The sequence below is a fragment of the Lepisosteus oculatus genome, chromosome 2 (genome assembly GCF_040954835.1).
Source record: "Lepisosteus oculatus isolate fLepOcu1 chromosome 2, fLepOcu1.hap2, whole genome shotgun sequence".
Classification (NCBI taxonomy): domain Eukaryota; kingdom Metazoa; phylum Chordata; class Actinopteri; order Semionotiformes; family Lepisosteidae; genus Lepisosteus; species Lepisosteus oculatus.
The window spans coordinates 5,087,689-5,101,061 of NC_090697.1; the positions used below are offsets into that span (position 1 = coordinate 5,087,689).

The following is a 13,373-nucleotide window of genomic DNA, read 5'->3' on the forward strand; positions in this document are numbered from 1 at the left end:
GAGGGGGGGGGTATCTGATCATTAAATGTCTACTGATCAAGCACGGAGGCTTAGCTGAAGTGAACGAGGCCGCTCTCAAATGGTCATGCAGACAAGGCGGAAAGAAAAGCTGACCCAGAGGTGCAAGAGTTAACCGTGCTGCTGATGAGGCAGAGACAAGCCGTGCCACAGGGCCGTTGCCAGTAAAGGGAAGAGAGGGGTTGCATTTGCTAAATATTCGTGCAACCCAGATTCACCGCTAGGTACAGTCCACGGGATGCCCCACACCGCCCCGGTCTCCTCGTTACGAGGCCTGCACTCCTCCGAGGGATGCGCACAGTCACAGGCTCGTTTCCCATTTCACTAACAACGCAGTCAAACACACCCCTGAAACCTCAACTATGCCTGACAGGACTGCTCAGCGCCAATAACGTGTGGCACCACAGAAACACCGTTCAGAAAACGAAAAGGCTGGGGGTTTTTTTTCCTTCTTCTTCGCTCGCTCCCAGCTCTGTCTCCCTTCTCTCTCTCTTTCTAGCTGGTGGTTTCCCCCCGGCAGCAACATGCGTGAAGCTCGCAAGCAAAAGGGAACCAGAGGGATATATATAAAAAAAAAGTGTGCAGCTCCGAGCCTGGTCGCCGCTGGCGGAGAGCAGGCAAGTCGGCTCCGGACTTTTCACGGAAAGTGCAGGCAAACCTCCGGGGTTGCTTTCAAGCTCCCGGGAGGCTTTCCTAGCGTGTGTACGAACCCAAAAAAAAATGCATAACTAGTCACTTTCAAACCTTACACGCCATGAACACCCCCCCGCAAAAAAAAAAAACTAACTTTCTATAACAAACCGACCGCTTGACAGCAGCGTCAAGTCAATCTTGCAGTAGCGTAACCCAATCCACCGCGGCATTCCTAGGAATACTTAAAAGAGGGTGGGAAAAAAAAAAGAAAAGGGAATAAAAGCCGCCTGGAAGGTCTTAAAAAGTTTGGGTTTTCTTTTTTTTTTCCCGCTCCCTCTTTTTGAGGTTTTGGACGGACCTCCGCGGCCAACGCCGAGCTCGCCAGTCGGTCGGTCGGTCAGTCAGGCGGACGGGACGGGACGGGACCGGACGGGCAGAAAATAAAACTCAGCAGCGAAGCAAAGCCAGGCTGACCGATCCCCCCCTCCCTCACTCCCAGCACACGGACACGCCAGGCCCCAGGCTCTCTCACCGTCTCCGCGGGCCACCTTCGCCACCCGAGACCCCGCCGCCGAGTCTCCGCAGGCCGGGGTGCTGTCAGACAAGCGGGGAGGAGAGCAGCACCCTGGCCTTGGGCTTGGAGAGTAGGAGGGAGCGGGGACACACCACGCCGCAGCCCCCCCCGCCGATCACCGTCTCGGGCGACTCGTCCCCCCCACGGCTCCTCTTCTCCTTCCCCCCCTCCTTCTTCTTCTTCTTCTTCTTCTTCCTCCTAACTTCCCTTTTTCACGACCCCCCCCCCGGGCTCCTCTCTCTTTTTTCTCTCTTCCAACAACCGATACGAATCAAAATATTGTCACTCAATATGGCGGCCGCGTTAGCCAGCCCCTATCGCGAGATTGCGCTTTTTTTCCCCCTTCGTTCTCCCTGTGTGTGTGTCTGTCTCTCTCTCTCCCTCCTTCCTCACTTTTTTCCTCCGTCTCTGTTTAAGGTCCGAGGGGGGAGTATATCCAGGTTCGGGGTTGAGGAGGACAGAGGCAGGGGGGATTGAAAAGGGGGGTTTGTTGTTGTTGCTCAAGTGGAAACTACTAGACACGTGGGAGGGAAACAGGTGGGAGGATTTTTTCCCTGTGTGTCTGTATTGATTTCTGGCCGGATCCTCGGCTTCAGACGGGGATGCAGCATCTCGGAAAAGTTTCTCAGGCTGACGTATCGCGATTGTCGGGGACAACAGCAGCGCCGCGGAGAGCGGTTTTGGTGCCTTTCCCGGCGTGTGCATTGCCTTCCACGTTGAATCCGTCTGAAAAGAAACGCGTCGATTTTCGTGTCCTGCCGACACAATCATTTTTCCCCCTTCATTTTAAAAGAAGAAAATCTGCTCTTTGGCTGTCTCATGCCCCCCCCCCCCCATTTTAAAGACACGTACACGTTAAGTTGGAAAACCCATTAAGGACTCTTCACCTTTCAGGTTATGATCAATTTTTTAAATTCTCACGATAGCAAAAACTGAAATGGAGTACACGGATTGAGCACGTTGAAACCTGGTTCAATAAACATCCATTCAAATTAAAAGAACAGTTCTTGTACAGTACAGATTGTCTTTGCCTTTACTTGTCGTTTATTAAGCATGGAAAAATAAGTTCGTTCAAATCAAAATGTTACAGTCCGTCTTGCATACATTACCACACTTGACAAAAACTGGACTTGCTGTGATTCTAGATAGTAAAGCTACAAACGCGGTACTTAGAAAAACAAAAAAAAGGAACACATCAGAAATCCAGTTGCCTTACAATTCTGTTTCCATGTCTACTCAAAACTGTGTACCAGTCGACCCCAAAATGGGTAGAAAATGTTGCACTCGAGACCCATTGCGTGTTCTCGTAATACATTGTGGTTTTAGCGTATGAAGTACAAGAAAAGAAATTAACTGCCCACCACACACACACCACATCCTCCTGCAACCATCCCCAGTGCACCCCTGCCTGAAAGAGGAGTTTGTGCCGGTCGGCCACTTGGGCAGAGCTGTGATACCTACAGGCGGTGCAAGCGTGCATGCCCACAGCTCAGCCAAAGCCATGCGAATCAACGCATGAGGCAGTTGTTCGCCTTGCAGACCTGCTTTGGGGGTCTTTGCCGTACAATGAGCTCAGGAAATGAATCACAGTCGAGTTCTGGTCTGCATTTGTGAGGACATTCGTCTGACATTTTTATCCAGAGCAACTTAAAGTTGTGACCTTTGCTACAAGGGTGTGTATTAATAAAGCAATGCGAGTGAAGTACTTCACTTCAGGGCTCAACTGAAGCCCAGCAGGTGTGAGCCTGGTCAGTACCGTGATGGGAGACCTCCTGGGAAAGTGAAGGTTGCTGCTGGAAGAGGTGTTGGTGGAGCCAGCAGGGGGCGCTCACCCTGTGGTCTGTGTGGGTCCTAATGCCCCAGTATAGTGACAGGGACGCTATACTGTAAAAAGGTGCCGTCCTTCGGATGAGATGTAAAACCAAGGTCCTGACTGTGGTCATTAAAAATCCCAGGGCCTTTCACGAAAAGAGTAGGGGTGTAACCCCAGTGTCCTGGCCCAATTTCCCATTGGCCCTTACCAATCATGGCCTCCTAATATTCCCCATCTCTGAACTGGCTTCATCACTCTGCTCTCCTCCCCACTGAGAGCTGGTGTGTGGTGAGTGTTCTGGCGCACTATGGCTGCTGTCACATCATCCAGGTGGGGCTGCACACTGGTGGTGGAGGGGATCCCCATTACCTGTAAAGCGCTTTGAGTGGAGTGTCCAGAAAAGCGCTATGTAAGTGTAAGCAATTATTATTACTAACTGTAGGGCTCCACCCAAGACTGAACCAACAAACCCCCTGCCAGGAATAAGGGAGTTCTAACTTAATTCTCGCCACTGTATCTGTCCCGAAAGACACATTCAGAACTCAAGAAAGTTCATGCTATTTTCAGCTTGATGGTGCAGCAGTAGTCTACCGAGATGTGTTTAGTACTTGTACAGTTTACCTACAACGTATTGAGAGTGACAGCATGAAGGGAGAAGGCCATACTGCGCAATCTTTTCTTGATGAAATTGAAAAGTACCCTTCACAGATACAAAATTCACGTTCTGTGTAAAACAGCTACGAACACCCAATGCATTGCATATATTATAATCATATAATCCAGTATGTTTTATATGGTGTGTCCTTTTCCTCTTGAAAAGTAACTGGACAAAATATCTATTTTTACTTGATGGTTCCACGTCCCTGCAATATCTGTATATGTTACAATGCTGTGTAAGTATTGTTGCTAGAACCTAAATGATTTGAATACTTTGGAATCTGACTTATCTCGAAAAGACAAATGGCAAAACCTCTGTTTCTATAACTTTGGTGTTTGCATCTTGGTTTATACCAGCAGTTGATTTCTATTTGCCTTTGCAAAGGTAAGTTACTTTTTAAACTCTAGATACTAGGGTGTTGGTCTGCAACACTAACCTGTTCTAACATGTTGAGCAATTAGCAGAAAGAACAGCTGGAGAAGAAAAAAAACAATGTAGTTTCCTTGTAGATTTACTATTTGCATTTGATTAAAAAAACAGGAACATCTGACAATATTCCAAAACAAGGACAGACAAATGCAAGTGACTAAAATGTATTTAAAAAGGCTAAAACAATTAAACAAAACGTTTAAATATGTTTCTGTGTATTCCACATTGTTTTACTCAGTGTCTCAGCCCAGTGAGTGAATGATGGCTGTGAACTGTTTCTGTGATATTTGGAAATTAGTCATCATCTGAAATAACCCTCCTTTAATTGCAGGGTAGACACACTCACACCAGAGCCGATTTTCCCAGGAGTCAATTAACCTACATAAACAGTTTGTTTTTGGACTGTAGGAGGAACCCACACAGGCATGAGGGGAACATGCAGACTCCATGCAGATAGAATCCCTGGAATTGAACCCTGGGCCCAGCACAATGAGATAGCAATGCTCATCACTGCACCAACATTCAGTCTACGTTTTATTTAACATGATTATATTTTTAATTATTACAGTATCTAGTTACATCACACATGGTATAAACCATTATGGTGTAATAAAACAACTATTTTACCTGGCTCACATATTTGGCACTAGTGTTCATTTTATATGGTTTTTCTTTGTGTTTAATACAAAGGGCATAATAACAGCAGTTTTATTTACAGAGACGTGTGATGAGGAAAGAAAAGTGGTCACATTGGAGTTATTTCATATTATTCAAAAGAACAGAAGACATTATTTTAACTAGAATTATAACCTTTACCTTTTTATTAAACAAGACATAGTGGCTTTTTAGTTTTCATCAACTGACCTTCAGGTGTGACTTCTTGGCCTTTAGACATTTTTTTCATTCAGTCTTATATAATATATTGAGTTTATGAAGGACAGCACTTAAGAACAGAAGGGCGAGCTTGAGGTAAGAAAGAGAAAAGGTAAGAGTCCAGATTAAGTCGGTTGAGCGTTTACGAGTGAAGAAGCATATTTACATTGTACAAGTCCCTTTTCTGTGTATGATTCAAACTCCGTCTTTACAAAGCAAGATAAATACCTGCTCTGCTCTCTGCTCCCAAACATTGTTTTGTTTGTTCTGAATAACATTAATGAGAATCTGCTTCTGTAATTCTTTCTGAGCAAATCACTTCATTTTACATTCTGTACGGTCTAAGCCTTATGAGGCGTGTGCATGATTCAGAATATGCTGTCGCTATAACTTGGACTTCAGCGTGCCAACCGAGAGTTAGCCCATGCAGCTGTGAGCACATGCAGGCTGCCACTGTTGGAGTCATCACATTGATCTTCTGTAATGAGAAGACGCTGCGTGTTGAGTTCCTGTGAATCACTTACTCATTCGTTTGTCATAACTCAATGGCAAATGACCTTTAGACTTCACCACAGCCCCGACTGTGGATATACCACTCTGATAAATATCCACACCACCGAGGCGACCACTGAGACGCACAATCAGTGCTTTTTTCTTTAATTTTGGAACATCCCACCATGCTTTTCAAGGATAATTGAACAGGTGATGATAATAAATATCTTCATTGATAATGAATAGTCATTATATACAGTATTTTGTAAGCATTCCAAGCATCCTATAGAATACAGTTACTTTCTGTGAGTTCAGTGGTTTTTCACACAGTGTTAAAAACTGAAGTTTGGAGTCTCAGCCACTGGTTTCCAGCTTGTGGTCCGAGGACCCCTGGTGATCGGCAAAGCTACTACAGGGGCCCTGCGGAAAAGAAAATCAATCTGCACTTAAGGCTCTATCTGTACCTGCCATCTTCTCTCCGAAGGGAGGGAAACACCACAAGCCTTCTCACTAAGGGGGTTTCTCAATATACACTGCCCTGCAAAAGTACTCCCCTCTTTCCAAAGACATCCCATTTTATTGAATTTACAAATTATATCTGTGCGTTTTTTAAAGTGAATGTTACTTAATCAGAACTTAAAAGCTTTTACATATCTTCACGCAAATTTACCACAATCCCTTGCGAATAAATTGATTGAGGTGATGATTAAGAATCACACATCATTTAAAATATGTGCATTACAAATATTGATCATTTCTTGGTCGTTGTGTTCGATTTCCATGTGTGTTGGAGAATAACCAACAGCTGCTACCACCTGGGGGTGTGTGAAATGTTTGGGAATTTCAAAGGAGTTTTTCAGGATTTTCAGTTACAGTGCTATAACTTGTATGCACAACAGATAAAAATTGCAAAAGCTACAGAAGCAAAGTATGGTCTAAATTCGCACTCTACTGCACAAAATCAGAAAATACACTGTATGTTTCAATGATTTTGGATGCTCCACAAGATTTATGGAAATTTTCTATGAATTCTAAGCAGGGAAACAAATTCTAGCTTATACTTTTAAGGTGGATGAACGTAGAAATAATGTATTTTATTCCTAAACTGTGTTAAGTCCATTGTTCATACCAAGAAATATCATGTATACAACTCATATATCACCCTGCAACTCACAACTGGCAACCCACTGGAGCCCAGCAGGTGTGAGCCTGGTCAGTACCTGGATGGGAGACCTCCTGGGAAAAACTAAGGCTGCTGCTGGAAGAGGTGTTAGTGGGGCCAGCAGGGGGCGCTCACCCTGCGGTCTGTGTGGGTCCTAATGCCCCAGTATAGAGACGGGGGCACTATACTGTAAAAGGCGCCGTCCTTCAGATGAGACATAAAACCGAGGTCCTGACATGGTCATTAAAAATCCCAGGGTGTTTCTCAAAAAGAATAGGGGTCTCACTCCAGAATCCTGGCCAAATTTCCTTCTGACCTTTATCAATCATGACCTCCTAATACTCCCCATCTCTGAATTGGCTTCATTAATCTGCTCTCCTCCCCACTGAGAGCTGGTGTGTGGGGAGCGTACTGGTGCATCATCCAGGTGGGGCTGCACACTGGTCGGGGTGGAGGGGATCCCCATGATCTGTAAAGAGCTTTGAGTGGAGTGTCCTGAAAAGCGCTATATGAGAGCAAGGAAGTATTAATTATTATTATTATTATTATTCACAGGATGTCCGCCTCAGGCAAGTCCCTCTGACTCATTTCAGAGCTGTGGGTACACACCCATGGAGAGAGGAGTGGGAGGAGGTTAAAGTTTCTTGTAAGTACTTGTTGCCACCTAGGACTGAGGCATCGGTAGTAAATCATTTTTATTGTCTCTCCTCACAACGCATGAACCTGCTGTAATGTACGCGCCAAAATAATTGTGCACCAAAACTAATTGCATAACCTGCGAGTCGACAGTAGATAGCAGACAGAACTGTAGCCCTTCTAGTAATTGTGTTGTGTGCCTGTGATAATTGGGAAAGAGGTATGAATCATCTGTACATCTCTTTGAAGTGTAATGATACAGTTCACACAGTTCGTTGTGACACAGAGTAATATGCTGATGCCTTTTTAAACCAGCTTTTACAGCTGGCAGCCCAATGAAGCTCAGCAGGTGTGAGCCTGGTCAGTACCTGGAGGGGAGACTCCTGGGAAAGCTGAGGCTGCTGCTGGAAGAGGTGTTAGTGGGATCAGTAGGGGGCGCTCACCCTGTGGTCTGTGTGGGTCCTAATGCTGCAGTATAGTGACAAGGACACTATACTGTAAACAGGCGCCGTCCTTCAGATGACACGTAAAACCGAGGTCCTGACTCTCTGTGATCATTAAAACTCCCAGTGCATTTCTCGAAAAGATTTCACCCTGGTGTTTTGGCCAAATTTCCCCCTGGCCTTTACCAATCATGGGCTCCTAATAATCCCCATGTCTGAACTGGCTTCATCACTCTGTTCTCCCCACTCAGAGCTGGTGTGTGGGAGGGGTACAGGAGCACACTGGTTGCTGTCACATCATCCAGGTGGGGCTGCACACTGGTGGTGGTGGAGGGGATCCCCATTACCTGTATAGTGTTTTTAGTGGAGAAAAGCGCTATATAAGTGTATGGATTATTATTATTATTATTATTATTATTATTATTATTATTATTAGCTTCTCCATAACATTTCTATTTCTTAAATAACTTTTTAAAAATAGTAAATTTCTGAAGAGCTATTTTCCATTTTTATATTCAATGTGAGCGAATAGATGACAGTGATGTATCAAATTGCCAATTTGTTTAATCTTTGAGTGAGGTTATGTTCATGTTTAACAAGTATTGACAGCTACCATGAATTCAGCAAGTCATATCTTGTAACATAATTCTGGAAAGTTATTTTTAGCTGCTGATTCTGGAAACCTTAATGGTTCTACTTTGCTAGATATTAGTAATATTATCAGTAATGGGATTACTAATTACTACTGCTGTAGGTGAGAAAGCACAATGCTATTGCCCTATGTGGTATTTATAACCCACAAAATTCAAGTTTCAAATCCAGAACCCTAACCACTGCTCCACTAATACTACACTACTGTACTGATCCACTCTTACTGCTGCGCCAGTGACAAAGAGGGTTTGTTTTGTCACTTGGGTAAAATCCTCAATGTTCTACATTAATGCAGTTCACAAACGGTCAGATGGTTAAGCGATCACTATTTCATAAGACTCATATAGGGTGCACACGCAGGTGTACCTCTTAGCTGTATCATCACGAGGTTTTCAACTGGGCATAGCATGTCTCATAATACGTCCAAGTGGTAAAAGACGTAAACCAGTTCTGAACACACAAGAAGGAAGAAACCTGTCCACTTCTTCAATGTGAAAACCAGAGTGGCTATGGAGTCTGTTCAAGTAAGACTTTTACTAAAATCTGCGGTGTCCCGTTTGCTTAACAAGCCAGAGATGTTTAGAAGATATTCCAGTGAGCGTTTTCCTACTGGAGCACCTCTGACCAGCATGCGGCACGCTGTCGCCTCCTGTTCTGCCACTCCAGGCTCGCCGTGGATCACTGCGGCTCTAAAGCTCAGCCCTTCTTACGCTTGGACCATGTAGTGATTTTACAGGCCGTGGAAAATATTGCTGCGTCCCCTGTATAAAACAATCGATACAAATCATGAACACGTGATTTAAGATTTGCGCTCAGATACACATGGGATTAAGATTCGAGCTCAGATACAAAAAGAAAGCCTCGTCGTTTCATCCTTTTCGGCTTTTACAGGGAGCAAGCCCGCTGTTACGCAACTGGTACTGGTGGAACAGAAAAAGGTGATGTTATTTCACAGGTCAGGTCGGCCCACACAAGCTCAACATGTCCAGCTCCTAGCACCAGCCTATAGAAGAACCTGCAGCTTATAAAGTGCAAAATGGGAGTAATATTTTTACAGCTGGCCAGATCAATAAGACATACCGACTAACCCTCACAAAATTAGAAATTAGCATGTTCCTAGTGAGTCGTTGATTACAGATCCCGACGACGAGATTAGGAACTGGCTGACTTTCTGCAGTCGATGAGGAAGGGCCTGCCAATCAATTCCTTCTTCCTAATATTTTAAAAATTAACGGAAAAGCTAAGGCTCTCTGCCTTAGACAGGCGCTAAAGACATTTATGCAATGTGGTCTTATACTTTATGTGTTGACTGGAGCCCTGCATTTGAGGCAAAGATGTAGAACTGTGAGGTAGTGTTTGCAGCTGTGTGTCCTTTTCTAAGGTTGTGCCAGTGAAGGCAGCAGAGCTTCTAAACCTGCGGATCCAGCTGGCACACAGCTGCAGGCAGGGGATACTCTACTGCTTGTTTCTGTGAATGAAAGGCACCCCTGCGTTCCTCACACAGACATCTCGCCAGTGCTTCCAAAGTCATATGGAAAAAATAAAAGTTTCAAAAAATGTAAGATAAGACGAGGCACTTGGCCAGTGAGAGACATTTGTCTTGATTATGAATCATTAATGGCTGAGACTTTCTTCAGCATACACAAATGCACATAAAATACAAATTATGGCATTAAGAAGGCAGAAGGTTTAACAATATTTACTTTGTTTAAAATACTCAATATATCAAGGTCCAACAGTTTAAGAAACCTCCCCACATGTGCTGTTTTCTAATAAAAAACAAACTAAGCAGTTACCGTGTAGTAACTGGTGTAAGTAAGCTTTCATTCGTGTACTAGAACAGACATCAGACTTAGGTTCTAGCAAATCCTCAAAGTCATTAAATCATAGTCCTACAGTATCAATGTTAGCAGGAAGCAGATCAGATTGAACCTTAATTAACATCACGCATAGCATTCCACAGAAAACAGTCCAGTTTGCTGAAAGCTAGGATGGATTCGTTTCCAAAAACCAAACAAGCTTGATTCTTGTTTTCAGCCTTTCTGATGGGGGAAAAAGAAAGAGCTCCGTTGCTCAGCGTAAGCGGCCTATAAGCCTGTCTGGGCATCTGGCTTGCAGAAGCGGCGCGGTGGCTCTCGTAGACAGAGGAATGGAAAAAGAGGGAAGCCGCAGGGAAAGGGAATCTTCTTCAGCAGGATCGCTCCTCCAAGTCCCAAGAGACTGGCCCTGCCACACACAATGGTGCAGCTGAAACGGAACCTCCCACTGCCAAGAAGTGGATGTTGAAGCTTCCTGGAATTACAGACATTTCAAGCGGCAGTCGTGTATATTGCACAGCGCTGACCACAAATGACTACACGGGCGGAGCAAGACATTGATCCTCAGACCACAGGTTCGGCACTCAGTGCATTCATTTACCATGAAGCAAGGTTCTGTTGAGAAATCGGTAGGGGATGAATATTTACTCTCACCAGAAAAGGAAATCCGAGTGGCAGCTGAACAGAACTTCATCCCCCAGCCCCACAAACCATCTGCACGTTCAGTTTGTCAGAGCCTTTTCTGCAACACACTAACAGTCCTAACGGATCTGTGTGCTTTGACAGAAAACAGGCCCAGACCTACCCATGATCAACAGCCCATAATAACATGATGTAAACAGTACAAATGTTATCTTACACAATGATATTTCAACAGAGTTCAAGAGTGTTGCCTAACATTTACTATATAATGTTGAAAATATAATTCGTTATATGATCTCGTAACCTAATTTTTAAAGTAAAATCAGGTTTATGAACGCATCCATTAATGATGTCGCAACATTAGCTGATGAATTTCTTACATCATCATTCTTCTTTTCTTAATATTAAAAGCACCCAAGAGTCTTATGATAGTTCGGAGATTGAGAGTCGAAAATGTGATAGAATATATTTAAGGTTTCTCTTTTAGAGAAAAAGGTTTATCCAACCTTTATCCAGGTTTATCCAACAGAATTAGGAAGGTACATTCTCAGTCAGGCTCCTTCACCAGGAGAGAGTCCTAATTCTTTCTGAATCTCTGTCCATGTACTCAGAAGGCAGCAGTGTCCACGCGGCCATTGTTAGGGTCCTGGACTAGTGACTGGAAGGTTGTGGGTTCAAATTCCAGGTGAGACACTGCTGTTGTACCCTTGAGCCAGGTACTCCACCTGAATTACTCCACTGAAATACCCTGCAGTATACCCTACCGTCAATGAAAGATTCAGCCAGGGAACTCGTAGACAAATGTTCAGTGCGGATCCCTCTTGACACCGCCCGAGTGTGTACAGTGAAGAGTGAACGAGCTCTATAACTCATTCAGGGCACGAGGCTCTGAGGCAGCGTGGAGCTGTGGTGGCATCTGTGTCAATCCATTCTGCTGAGCTCTCCAACGTTCACATTTAACTCAGTGACGGGCTAGCACAGAAGTCCTTTTTATCATTTATTTTATGTGGATAAGTAAAATGAATGAGGATAGTGCTTCTTTTTCTTATTAGCCTGCTTTCCATGAGTTGCAAGGGACATACAGTACACAAATGTCTGGATTCCTGTGTTTGTGGACATGTTGACTCTCAAACTGTTTTTAATTTCAGTTACCAAACGTCAGGCAGATGAAATTCCACACAGTGTGAACACAGAACTCGAATATACTTTTAACTATTTAATGAAGACATTTTGTAAGATTGTGACCCTTCATGTACACACATGACCTGACAAATACAATCCTGACATCACTGTCTCTGCCTGGACAGACACAGAAACTGTTCTGGCAAAAATACTAAAAAGGCCACAGAGATACCTCAGCTGTGTCAAAGTGTCTCAACTCAGATATTTCTTGTCTTGTCTTTTGTGTAGTAATACTGTTTCCTAAAAAAAATATAGAAGGGCTGATATAGTAACAATGCTGAGAATCCTAACTGCTTAGGGCAAAGCTGAACAAATTCAGAACTTAATAATATGTCAACAAAACATGGGGACATGCAGTTTCATGTGCAGGTGGGAAGGGGAATCTTCCCAGTGTGGCGATCGCAGAGGAAGCGTTTCGCACGAGGAGCAGTTTACCTGAACTGAGCAATTAATCAGCTCGAGCTTTTACAGCATGTGTGATTGACAGGCAGGTTGACCATCAAGATCACAGGAGTTGACCATCCATCCATCATCCATGCCATATTTCATCCCATAGTCACTCTCCTCCCAAATTCAGTGCTCCGTGGTTTACATGGCTGTCTTGCAGTGCTGGGGCCCTGGGTTCAGCTCCAGCCCTGGGCTGCTGTCTGTGTGGAGTGTGTATGTTCTCCCTGTGTTCGCATGGGTTTCCTCCAGCTGCTCCAGTCTCCCCCTACAGCCCATGCTGGGAGGTTGATTGGCGTGTGGGGAAACTGGCTCTGGTGTGTGTGCTCCGTGATGGACTGGTGTCTCCTGCCTTGGGCCTGTTGCCTGCTGGGATAGACTCTAGCGCCCCCATGTCCCTGAACTGGAAAAAGCTGTGAGAAGATAGATGGGATTTCTCCCAACACACAAGATGCTTGTTCTCTTACAAAGAAATCAATGTGGACATATCCATGCAGCATTTGTGCTTCAATTGGGCTCCGCAGGAATGATCAAAGCAAATTCTTAAGCTGTTTTCCAATGGAGAGCTTAGCCGAAGATGTCTCCTTCAAGGTTGGAGATTTAATACACACCGTATTGAACACTACTGCATGGGAACCCCTTTCACATTCACTAATTCAAGCCTGACCAAAGTTTGTTTAAATCTTTAAAATGCATTTTAACAGCCATCTTACATTCATCATGGCTTCGTGTGCTTGTTTGCAAACCATTATCAGTAATAATGGGATTTTGGGGGACAAAAGAATTAAATGCCTTACAAATTAAACTGGTAGAAAACAACCAAAAATGCAGCATGTTATTTTATTTCAGTTAAACCTGCAAACAGTGAGGGAATTATCAAATAAAACAACCACAAAACATCACATC

At 44.2% G+C, this 13,373-nt stretch overlaps 1 protein-coding gene across 1 annotated transcript in view; it reads right to left on the reverse strand.

Annotated features, from left to right (window-relative positions):
- The window catches only part of tab2 (TGF-beta activated kinase 1 (MAP3K7) binding protein 2), a 56,369-nt gene extending 54,657 nt beyond the window's left edge, over window positions 1-1,712 (reverse strand). The window contains exon 1 of the mRNA XM_015354891.2: window positions 1,184-1,712. The gene's annotated coding sequence lies outside the window, so the exon portion shown is untranslated. The remainder of the gene's footprint in view (window positions 1-1,183) is intronic.
- Between the last annotated feature and the right edge of the window lie 11,661 nt (window positions 1,713-13,373).